Genomic DNA, 12,538 nt, shown 5'->3' on the forward strand with positions numbered 1-12,538 from the left:
TTATGTAGGTCTTAAATATTTAGACTTGTGTTAAAAAAAAATACATGATGACTCTTTGTCTTCTTCTGCATGATTGAATGGCTTTAATGGTATTTTTGTGTACATTTTTGAACAGAATGTGGTACCGAATTCTACCACGTTATGTCATCTAACCCGCTTAAAGGATACAAGTACATACAGGAAACGGTTTTTCCAGGCAGAGATGTCAGATTTGAAGACATGTCTTCATTTTAACCCTCCTGTACTCGCGTGCAAAATCATAACACGTATACTCGCGCACGGTGTCACAGACCGAAAATTGAACCTTTCTGTAATGTTGCCATTGTGTATTTTTCAGGCTTTATTGGCATTTATTTGAAGAAGAGGGTATGATTGCATGAAAAAACTCCAAACAATATGTTTGCTTCATCTTTATTATGTTTTAATAGTCATCTAATTCAGCCTCCTCAAAACAGAGTAATTTTCGATACTCCAACACAAATAACGAAATTCGATTTTTTCATTGTTATTAAATAAAAGTAAGCAACGGAATATAATTCATGGAAGTATAAATAGCTATAAAATAACATAAAAACGTATTAATCGATTGTGGTTTCATTGGAGTAAGAATCAGAACATAGCATAACTGCATGCCCGAAACAAACATATTTTTTACATTTCATGCAGTTGTTGCGTTTTTTTCGGGTCTATAATCAAAGAGAAGAATGTATAGCGACCTTCTATATAATTACCAGATGATAAAGGTTCTGAAATATAAAGTTCGCATATTTCTAATATTCTTTGTCTCTGTATTCTTAGTAAACTAGAAACTAATGCCTTTTTTTAGATGGGGTATAAAAAGATTATATAAAAGGATTTCTAGAAACTTCTTTTTTTTCTCGTTTTCTTGTCGATATTGTCCATTATAAATAAAATATCCCCGAAACTGTATATAGTTTACTATTTACAATTATTCCACAAGTGAAATTCTTTCACAAGTGTGTATATGTATGACCATTATATTTAGCGAATAACTATACGAAAGTCAAACATTCATATTTTGCTTTTGAACGTATGAATCTAACGACGAATATATCGACGAATAGTTAATATATGGATGTGTTCAATCCAGTTTCAAAAGGGACTGAAATCAAATAAGAATAGTCCGGTAATGATCTTATGCATTATATGCAATAAATATTCCATGCCACTAACATTAATTTATACATTTCATTCAACAATATTCTAAAATATGAAAAAAGGCACTTGTCCAAAAGGTTACTCCTATACTCGCGTCGGTGTGTCAGACGGAAAGTGTTAAAAAAGTGGCACACGTCCTCTTTGGACCAACACATGCGATACGCTAAACGATGAAGAACGACGAATAACGAAGCTAGAGAGAATCGCAAAGTCGTAGTGTTGATATTTTCAGAGAAATGAACGAATTATTGATTTCTCGGTCTGACAGACCAATGCGCGAGTGTTAGGAGTGTTAAAGACATTTGACTTACTGTGAATACATTTGATTTTGAAGACATTATGAAATTTGTGAAGACATTTCAGTATGATAGCGTACGTGGGTTTTTGAGAGATATTTGTTCCATGAAATTCTAAATATTGACCGGAAATATCGTCAAAAGAAGTAGGACTTTTGTCTCATTCGATGGCATTCGCCTGATTCTTGATCAGTGTCACTTGTTTAGTTTTGTTCTTAGCAATCAACGGAGACTTTTGTCTCGGGGTCACTTGCTTTTCTCAAACTTTTCCGAGTAGAAAATCCACAAGCATATACAATTAATTCAATAACAAAACGGCTCTAACTTTAAATTCTGGAGAACTTCGAACGGTCTCTATACATATTGTCTGTAGAAGACCTTAGTTCATTTGCGCTCGAGAATTCGAATGATTGTGACATTGTGTTTTTGACGTAGGACTACGTCTAACCGTTCAATATAGGAGCCCATTTCAATATTTCAGTGTGAAAAAGTGTTCAGTTTTTGAACGCTTATATCTCCTCAATGAATGAATGGATTTTGGTTTCAAATACACACATTGATAGGAAATGTCCTCAGCAATTGTTTATATGCTACACATTACGGGTTCTCAGCTCATATAAAGTTCAAATTGATGAAAAATTGGAAGAAAGAATTCCCTACTTTCCCATACATTTTGTCATACATTTTGTCAGCTATTCATTACAAGCAACCATGGGTACGGGCGAAACGTATGGACAAGGTGAAAGTGGGGGACGAAAAAGAGATTATGAAGAAATATAGGCGGTCGCTATAACGTTAACTATATGGGTATATAAAGAGAGCGATGGTGGTGCTTGGCCACATTCTATCATCGAACGCCAAGCAGGAAAGACGATATCTTGAGGTTGATTTTGAGCATAAGAGATATCGCTGCATTTGCAGGGGATGTATGCGGTGCGATAACGCAAGGGGAAGAGACAGGAGTTTCTATGCGATGTGGAGCAGGAGAGCCTATCGAAGTGTGTTAAAAGCGTTGGAAGCGTCGCGCCGAGTGAAGGAGAGACTAATCGCGCTCGATTTAATTGAATGATTGAGTTTTTAAACGGTTTTATTTAGTTGTGACATGTTTGTATGTAACATGTTTGTCTATAGCGCTGTACCATATTAATTGAAATTTGACTCCTTTCATGGCGACCGATTGATCTGAAATTTGGAACACTCCTTTATCTCTGCAGTCATTAATAAACTGCGTATCTAATGATCTTGAAAATCCAAGATGGCGGTCGCTACAAAATGGCGGATTACATATTTTCTCAAAGCCCCATCAATATGTGTATCAAATGAAATAACTGACTTGTAGAACACAGTTATTCATGAGAAATGCAAAACCAAATTATATCACGATACCAGACGGTAAATTCCTATTACGACATAGTTGCCATCAAGTGTGTGTTTTTGGGGGTCTTCGTAGCCACTTGGTTACGCGTTCGCTTACTAAGCGATCGATCGTGAGTTCAAACTCAGGGCCCTCAATTGACCATCTTTGTGTTATTATAGAATAACCACGTCCACGCAACCATCATCAGCGATAGAGATCGATCCACGGTCGAAATAAGATCGATTCATCCATACAACTGCTCTGCTCTGCAAGAAACATCGGGCTGCTGTTCTATAAATAACCCAACAATGATCAATTCAACTGTCTCCGCTGTCCGGTCTGCTGAACAATGGAAGAACAGATAGATACCCTTACACCTAAATGGCTACTACAGTGTAATTTACCATAATGTAATGGAACAGAAAACCTAACGCCTAAATGGCTACTACTACTACTGTGTAATTTACAATTTATAGAAACATTAACATATGTACATGTACACGATAAAAACTCGGCTCTGTTACAGATAAAATGCTAATGAGCCTAATAAATAAATAAATGGTATAAAAAAAGTGTGTGTTCGTTGCCGGCTGAACAATAACCCCTACATCATTTACACCGCGTTTGAATGTTTAGATGCAAATACGAAACAATCAAAATTTGTAGTGTGCTGATGTTTTATTCTATCCTTTAAATTTTTTCTTTAATTGTGTGCATGAAAAGTTGGTTATTCTGGGATCAGTGCTCCATGATATTCGAATAATAGACACCCCTTGGTGTAGTCCTACGTCTCTCCGATTATGTCGCCAACATTACCCACCCGTCTTTTTTTATTTTGGGCCTATACTATACAATAGACTACGACCAGTCAATAATCGTTTCTAAACCCATAAAATTTATTTCGCAGCTGCGCAAAATATTGTTTGTTCACATTTATTGAAATAAGCTTCAAAACCTCAAGGTGAGTTTAATGAAATGCGTTATATAATAATACCAATTAGAATTAACATTGAATAAGCTATCAAACTTTGTTCGAAAGTAGGTTATTAATTTTTGTTTCCTCCGATATGATTGTGAAGACATTTGAAAAAATCACCTGGCATCTCTGCTCCCACCACTGATGATCAGGTAATGATATTTAAATATTAGGTTGGGGAAAAAGTAATCCATTAATTTCTCGGTAGTAGGCTGTAGTGATCGATATCTCGAGTGATATCCATCATACAATTTCAAGTTTTGGCTCTTTGTAATGGTGACATTTCACAGTAATAATTCTTTTGCTGTTTTTTGTTTGTTCCATTCAGTTGTGAGTTACAGGGTGTTAACAATGGCCAACAAAGATAAATTTACACACTGTAAGCGTAGAAGAGAAAGAAAAACAAAACTTTTGACAACCCCTCGAATGTGCAAGTAGAGTCAACCCTGAAATGTACACAACCCTGACTGTGAGGTTCCCCTCCATTATAAAACCGTTTGTCAGTCTGAGAAAATCATCCGAAGAGAATACATTCGAAATATAATAAAACGTTGAAACAGTGTAATTTGTATTTTTCGAACACGAGTCTACAACACATATACAGTCATCGTTCTCCAAACAGAAACCACATGCGTTTTCCTTTCACCGACGAATATATAAAGATCCAGTGTGCGCTAGCTGGGAGAAACGTTGGAGCGAGTGAGACAAACTCGCTTACACTCTCTTTGCTCTTGAGAGTTCCAGTGTGCGAAAACCTGTGTCCAGCACTGAAGCGCGCTTTGCCTCACTGAGGAGTACACTGAAGAATGCAATCGCACAGCCAATGTATCATTGTGGTTCCCTATCTCATTCGACATATGATCCACACGCATGTTTCATCTCGGTTCACTTTTGACGTAGGAATACGTCTAATCGGAAGAAATGGGGGGTAAAATGAAAATCTAGGCACTGAAAAAGTAAAAAAAAATTAAGGTTCTGAACGCTTATATCTCGAGCATTTCTTAATAGATCGCAAAGGTGTTTGCATCAATTGATAGGAAATATTTCTACACGTCTATCACAATGCATACCATTTCATTTTTCTTGAAATAAACAATTGAATAATTGTGAAATGTCAAGCATTGGTCAAGATTGGTCCGCATTGGAAGCAAAATATATAAACTGATTTTTGTTTGCGTGAGCCTGTATTGATTTAAACGTATCTTTGAGCTTGTTGGTGGTTGGGATTATTTAGTTAGATCATTCAGTTTTTACAAATTTTGAATTAAAAAAGTACAAGCAATTGTTTAACACGTTGAGCCTCGAATTTTTCCTGTTGCGCTTTCCATTCAGCCCGCGACAAGAGGAGAAATAAATAAAATAATATATTTAAAAAAAGTTGATGGGTTTGAGCCTAGGGGCACGGACGGGATCTTGACATAGGACTGTGATTGTGTGTAATAATTGCATTTGAATTGAGTTTTTCATTGTTCAAAATCTGTATTTTTTTCTCTTTTGATACATCTGTGTAATTTACAATTTATAGAAACATTAACATATGTACATGTACACGATAAAAACTCGGCTCTGTTACAGATAAAATGCTAATGAGCCTAATAAATAAATAAATGGTATAAAAAAAGTGTGTGTTCGTTGCCGGCTGAACAATAACCCCTACATCATTTACACCGCGTTTGAATGTTTAGATGCAAATACGAAACAATCAAAATTTGTAGTGTGCTGATGTTTTATTCTATCCTTTAAATTTTTTCTTTAATTGTGTGCATGAAAAGTTGGTTATTCTGGGATCAGTGCTCCATGATATTCGAATAATAGACACCCCTTGGTGTAGTCCTACGTCTCTCCGATTATGTCGCCAACATTACCCACCCGTCTTTTTTTATTTTGGGCCTATACTATACAATAGACTACGACCAGTCAATAATCGTTTCTAAACCCATAAAATTTATTTCGCAGCTGCGCAAAATATTGTTTGTTCACATTTATTGAAATAAGCTTCAAAACCTCAAGGTGAGTTTAATGAAATGCGTTATATAATAATACCAATTAGAATTAACATTGAATAAGCTATCAAACTTTGTTCGAAAGTAGGTTATTAATTTTTGTTTCCTCCGATATGATTGTGAAGACATTTGAAAAAATCACCTGGCATCTCTGCTCCCACCACTGATGATCAGGTAATGATATTTAAATATTAGGTTGGGGAAAAAGTAATCCATTAATTTCTCGGTAGTAGGCTGTAGTGATCGATATCTCGAGTGATATCCATCATACAATTTCAAGTTTTGGCTCTTTGTAATGGTGACATTTCACAGTAATAATTCTTTTGCTGTTTTTTGTTTGTTCCATTCAGTTGTGAGTTACAGGGTGTTAACAATGGCCAACAAAGATAAATTTACACACTGTAAGCGTAGAAGAGAAAGAAAAACAAAACTTTTGACAACCCCTCGAATGTGCAAGTAGAGTCAACCCTGAAATGTACACAACCCTGACTGTGAGGTTCCCCTCCATTATAAAACCGTTTGTCAGTCTGAGAAAATCATCCGAAGAGAATACATTCGAAATATAATAAAACGTTGAAACAGTGTAATTTGTATTTTTCGAACACGAGTCTACAACACATATACAGTCATCGTTCTCCAAACAGAAACCACATGCGTTTTCCTTTCACCGACGAATATATAAAGATCCAGTGTGCGCTAGCTGGGAGAAACGTTGGAGCGAGTGAGACAAACTCGCTTACACTCTCTTTGCTCTTGAGAGTTCCAGTGTGCGAAAACCTGTGTCCAGCACTGAAGCGCGCTTTGCCTCACTGAGGAGTACACTGAAGAATGCAATCGCACAGCCAATGTATCATTGTGGTTCCCTATCTCATTCGACATATGATCCACACGCATGTTTCATCTCGGTTCACTTTTGACGTAGGAATACGTCTAATCGGAAGAAATGGGGGGTAAAATGAAAATCTAGGCACTGAAAAAGTAAAAAAAAATTAAGGTTCTGAACGCTTATATCTCGAGCATTTCTTAATAGATCGCAAAGGTGTTTGCATCAATTGATAGGAAATATTTCTACACGTCTATCACAATGCATACCATTTCATTTTTCTTGAAATAAACAATTGAATAATTGTGAAATGTCAAGCATTGGTCAAGATTGGTCCGCATTGGAAGCAAAATATATAAACTGATTTTTGTTTGCGTGAGCCTGTATTGATTTAAACGTATCTTTGAGCTTGTTGGTGGTTGGGATTATTTAGTTAGATCATTCAGTTTTTACAAATTTTGAATTAAAAAAGTACAAGCAATTGTTTAACACGTTGAGCCTCGAATTTTTCCTGTTGCGCTTTCCATTCAGCCCGCGACAAGAGGAGAAATAAATAAAATAATATATTTAAAAAAAGTTGATGGGTTTGAGCCTAGGGGCACGGACGGGATCTTGACATAGGACTGTGATTGTGTGTAATAATTGCATTTGAATTGAGTTTTTCATTGTTCAAAATCTGTATTTTTTTCTCTTTTGATACATATCAAATGGATGCCCTGGAAAACCGTTTCCTGTATGTACTTGTATCCTTTAAACGGGTTAGATGACATAATGTGGTAGAATTCGGTACCGCATTCTGTTCAAAAATGTACACAAAAATACCATTAAAGCCATTACTACACTTTATTCAATCATGCAGAAGAAGACAAAGAGTCATCATGTATTATTTTTAAACACAAGTCTAAATATTTAAGACCTACATAAGTATAAGCCTGAGTCAAATCATTCTATGACTACAAGAATATATTATAGATAAAAATAGAATTATCTCCTTCGTTACCACTTTATCCGGAACATTGTTTGTAATAACTTTATAGCCGTGTAAGATCGTGACTACTCAAGCTATCATAATCTGATTTACGTGGGTATACCCTTTCGATCTTCTAAATCAGCAGCCATTTAAATTCATTTATTGCTTTTTCACATAACCAAACAACATACTCGATATTATGACATCCTGGACCAGAAATACACAAAAATGGTAGTAGTGAGACCTACACGATAAAAACATGAATTGAGCACAAATTGATTGGACAACATACAATATAATATAAAATTAATGCCTATTATCGGAAATTGGAGAATAATCCACTTTACGCATCAACTCACATTAACGTCTGAATTTAGACAAAAAGATTGCTCGTTGCGTCGGAGAGGAAACGAGTGGATAGTGCAATCGAAAGAAAACATACCCAATTAAATCATCAAATTGTTAACTTTTTTTTACTATATTCACTGTTCATGTTTGAAGCAAAAAATATTCTGGATAAATTTCCTGTGTAATGATATATAACACAATATATGTCGCAATAACCATTTCGAGCAGTATGCGTGTGGAAACTCTTAATAAATCGTTAATAAATAAACATTTTTCGTAGAGTGACCCCTCTATATAGAAATCAAAGACATAGTCCTATGTCAATATATTTAAAAAAAGTGGCCCCCTTTGTAGAGTCCTACGTCACTCCGGTTATGTCCCCGACATTACCCGACATGAAAGCCACTTCTGTTCTTTCACCTGTGCACAGAAAAGGGTCACCAGAGTGTACTCTCCAGTGAATTAATTCGCGGCACTGTAGAGAGTTTGTGCGTTCCCATTCCACACTCTAGCGCGACCGAGTGTTGAGTGAAAACAAACTATAATTATAGGAGCGCTCGTGGAAGATGACGGAGCAGGTGAGTGAATTAAAGTTTCTCTTCGCTACACAGAGAATATAGACATCACCGTCTGAGAGTTGAGTAAACTTTCTACCCGATGATTGAGACAATTGATCTCCTCCTTCGTGGGCAAACGTGGGCATTGACTATTCTTCTCTCTTTGTTGTCGGAGTGGACAATTTTCCATTTTTCATATATTGAATTACGCACAATTTAATTGAATTACGCACAATTTAGTTGAATTAAGCACATCCAAGTGTTCATTTCAAGCTTATTTTTTCCCTTGGTTTGGCAACAACGGCAATAGATAAACTATTCATTCACCCTCCTTTTCATTATTTTATCTCGCCCTGGGACACAGAGAGCAATTTTCAGTATATCTTATTTCCCTTCGGCATCTTTCATCGTGATATACATCATGCAACGACTAATCACCATCCTTCTAACATCATCGCTCAAGTGGTGGAGTGCACAAACAATACCCAACAATCAAACTAACCTATCTATAACCTATCTAGGGCCACCCAATTATTAACAAAGAGCTCAATAAGGGAATCTCCACATTCCAAATTTGATTCCGTTTGCTTGCTTAGTTCTCGAGTTATGCAGAAATTTGTGTTTCACCATCGATTATAACTCATAACTCAAAAACAAAAGAATAGCATCCCTGATATCGATATATGTTATGTAAAAAATCCTCACCTTTCAAGAAAAAATATAAGAAAATATAGCGCCTTCTAGTCCAAAGTCATGAAAACAATAAAACGAATACAATAAAAAATTACGAAAATAAGATCCATTTCTTTTGCAAATTCAATATCTTTTTAATGAAAGGCCAGCAATCATCTAAATCGGTTCAGTGGTTCAAAAGTTATGATTTTTTGAAAAAAGTAATTTTCGGGAAAAAGTGGAAAAAAAAGATTTTTTGGACCACCCTTAAATGGAAATGGGCACCGTAATAAAAAAAATTTGAAAAAAATTTAAAAAAAATACGGGTCTCATGTTTTGCGGTAAAGAACAAATCTACAACTTTTCATGAAAATCTGAGAACCACTATATCGGTTGTATATAGATAAGATGCAAACGGTTGAAGCTTAGGTTGCAATATTTCCTCTCTTCACAATATCCGTAGAACGAGCATTTCGAGCGAGTGATTCGCTGTGGTATATACAAATTGTGTTTCACCGCTATGGGTGCTCGGTATTGACAGCACGGGAAGGTAAGCAAAGAAATGCAATGAATAAATGGGAAAATGTAAAAATGAGTACAATTTCATTTTTCGTTTTTTACGGACTAGGGAATCGGTAAAGACAGACCAAACAAAAATCTTTGAAAATTAACGATTCGATTGGTATGCAAATCATCGAAATCCATCTGGAGCAAAAATAGTTAGTAACGTTAAAACTATTTCATGGAAGCGTGACATGTTTTCCGATTTTGAAAGATCTAGTCTTACGTGGGCACTTGACCATTGGTCATTGAAGCACTGTTTTAGGCACAATCCCTAACCGATATTGTATCTTATCTATGCACTGGAAAACCATGTGACTATCCCTCAAAAAAGGTTTTCGGCGTATCGCTCTCCCATTAAGGTGTAGAGAGCCTAAACTCAAAGACGGTTAGTTTAGTGCCGAAGCCCATCAAACAATCATAGATTGAACCCAGGGCCGAAGAAAAGTTGAATTTGTGTAATCCTGTGAACCAGCGTCCTGGCGCACCTGGCGTCTCCTCCATTTTCAATACCACACGAAAGCCGAGAACTAGAAGCAGACTAGAAACTGGAAATCAATCTATGTTTGCAACAATGAAACAACGGCATTATATTTTTTTTATTTAAATTGTTTATTTTTCATTTTTTCTTATAACTTTTTTTGTCGAAACGTTACATGTTTTGGTTGTTTCATTTGCCTATCAATTTCATGTGTGTTCTCGTTTTCTCGTGTTTTTCTCCCGTTATCTCACGTGTTTTTTTCTTTTTTGTCATTGTTAAAAATACTCAACGTAATGATAAATTAAAACGGATATATTGGTTTCTCCTAAACAAAACAAATTATATTCTGTATTTTCACCATTAACAATAAATATTCTAATACGTTTTAATCCTCTTGTATGCTGCTGCTTTTTTTTAACTTTGTATCAGAGCGTATGTGTGTTCTTTGTATTTGGGTACCAAGTCTATTTTGAATAAACTTTTGTGTCCTTTTTTTCACTAGATTTTTTTATTTGTTGGTTGTCTGTAGTTGTTCGGTTACGTTTAAATATTGATCTAATGACATTCCTCGAGGCCATAGCTAATTACGTTTGACAGATGGGACCTTCAAAATCTTTCAACAGGAACACAAGCTATTCTACGCTTTTTTTTGGTTGTTGTATGTTTGGTAGTAAAAAATGTGGGACAACAATTGTGGTTTATTCCGATTAAACTTGGTTGAAGCTACTGCTGCTGCTGTTTCAGTGTGAGCTGCATTTTGAAAGTGCCTATCTGTGTGTGTTGTCTCATTCTCTGTCAGGAGGTCCGTTCACTTTCTGTGAGTATCGAGCACTGTCGTGAGTTCTTTTTCATCGACTTGAATATCGTTTATGCTTTTTTCATCTTCTATCTCTGAATTAATTTTTTTTTGTTATAATTCTTTGACGCTAATCTGAATTTTTTTTTTTGTGCATTGAAGTTGAATGTACATTAGGGTGATTCATTTTTCGAACTAAAATATTTACAAATATAATATGAACGATATTCTTGTATTTTATTGAAGTTTCTCTTGTTGCTTATTACATTTCTATATAAAAAATTTATATTTATTTAGAATTTTTCTTGTGTTGCGATATATATACTTTTTAGTTTTTCCTCATATATTCATATATTGTGTATATATTTTATTTACTTTTGCTCTTTTTTGTATTTTTTTCTGTTTTTCCCTTAAGTTCCTATAATTAAGTACAGTGAGTATTTAACACTTACTTATACATCTTCATTTGAATTTTCACTACTGGTTTTTTTTTTGTTCTGGATGATCGTTTTTATTTACTTGCTGTTCTCCCTTCGTTTGAAGTAAAAACAATCACATGCTTTTATACACGCCCTTTTTGATTTTTAGTCGCACTCAACATTCCTTTGAGTATGTGTCCATGTGTGTGTGAATTTTCTGTATGTATAAACGAATGTGCTTTAGTGTAAGGTGAGGGTTTATATCCAAGTTTTACGGAATTGGTAACTGGAATCGTTTCGTTGAAACTTGTCTGTTGGTTTACCTTCAATTGTTGTTTATTAAAATATTTACAAAACCAATGCTTCATGTGTAGCTTAGTGTGCTGTAGGTCGATTATTTCGTATGTCAAGCTAATAGTGAACTGCTGAAAAAATGTACGCTCATTCAGGTATAGGATTTCATCGCTCCCATCCCTGGCGTTCAGATAAACAACGAACTATTAGCTTATATCACACAATGAAAAAATGCAGGACACTGTTAATGTGGAGGCCAGGAATAACGCACCGAAACAGACGCTATGGTTGGGACTTGCGGTGACTATATTGTAGCATTTCGTGCTTCATTTTCGTTTTCAAGATAACTATGAAAGTCGAAGGATACAATTAAAAAGGGGTTTACAAATCAATAACGACTGATCATTAGTTGTGTGATCCTATTCTTTCCCTAGACGTTAAGAACAGTATATCTACTGGAAGAGCCTTACTACCAAAGCAGAAACAGGATTCGATTCATTTGCATCAAAATTATGAGATTCAACTTTTAATTTTCTGTTTGGCTGGTAATTTCGAACCGAGTTTTACAAATAAACAAAAAAAAAAGAGAAACAATATAGAGCACTCCCGGGAAAAATGTGCCAGATCCGACAATAATCGCAACGTATCACAGTGCGAGGTGAGTGTGGGTGTGTGTATATATAACGACCGGAAGTATCAAATGAAAATGACACAAATTGGTGCAACATCCGGCTTAACATGATCGCATAATTCCCACAAAACGCGACTCTCCTAATTCGGAAAAAACTGCTGGTGAACGACTACTT

The sequence above is a fragment of the Toxorhynchites rutilus genome, chromosome 2 (assembly GCF_029784135.1).
Source record: "Toxorhynchites rutilus septentrionalis strain SRP chromosome 2, ASM2978413v1, whole genome shotgun sequence".
Taxonomy (NCBI): Eukaryota; Metazoa; Arthropoda; class Insecta; order Diptera; family Culicidae; genus Toxorhynchites; species Toxorhynchites rutilus.